Raw genomic sequence first — 935 nt, forward strand, 5'->3', positions numbered from 1 at the left:
TATTCTAATCACCAGTAATTATCAATACATCTTGATTGCATGTTTGGTCAATTTCAGACTGCAGAAGCTGGTAAAAACCTTCAATTTCTTCATCTTTAGCTTTCGTGGTTGGTGCCTACATTTGAATAGTAGTCGTGTGAACTGTTCTTACTGGTAGACATATGGATAATACCCTATCACTGGTAGAATTGCACGTCAAGATAGATCTTGATGAATGGATAAACAAAATGTAATATATATATATATATATGTTGTTGCTGTTAGCTATCCTTGAGTAGGCCCCTGACACATGGTGACCCCATGCAAAGTGGAACAGAATCCTGCCCAGTGCTACGTCATCCTCATGATTGGTTGCAGATGAGTCCGTTGTGATCAGTTATGAATATTACTCAGCTGTAAAGAGAAATTACTCAGCCATAAAGAAATTATTCAATCATAAAGAGAAATTATTTGGCCATAAAGAGAAATAAAGTTCTGATACATGCTACAACATGGATAAACCTTGAAAATATTGTACTGAGTAAAATAAGTCAGACACAAAAGGAAAAATACTGTATGATCCCACTTACATGAAATACATAGAACAGGCAAATGCAGAGTCCAAAGTGTATTAGTGATTGCCAGGGGATCAAGTGAGGAGGGGAATGGGACTTATTGCTCTCTCTCTCTCTCTCTCTTTTTTTAATAGTGTACACTTTCTTATTTTTTTTTAAAAAAATGCATTTTATTGAAATATAATTTATGTACAGTGAAATACATAAAATTAAAGTGACATGGGTCAATGCATTTTTTTTTTTGCAGTGTTCCCTCCCCTCCCCTCCCATGCCTGGCAATCAACAAAGAAAGTTTCCCTCTATATATAAACCTTTCCTTGATCCTCCACAACAACAAACTAATACTATATTTGTCCTGTGATTGACTTATTTCACTCAGCA

This window comes from Orycteropus afer, unplaced genomic scaffold, assembly GCF_000298275.1.
Source record: "Orycteropus afer afer isolate SDZICR_OR568_19922 unplaced genomic scaffold, OryAfe1.0 scaffold01002, whole genome shotgun sequence".
NCBI lineage: Eukaryota > Metazoa > Chordata > Mammalia > Tubulidentata > Orycteropodidae > Orycteropus > Orycteropus afer.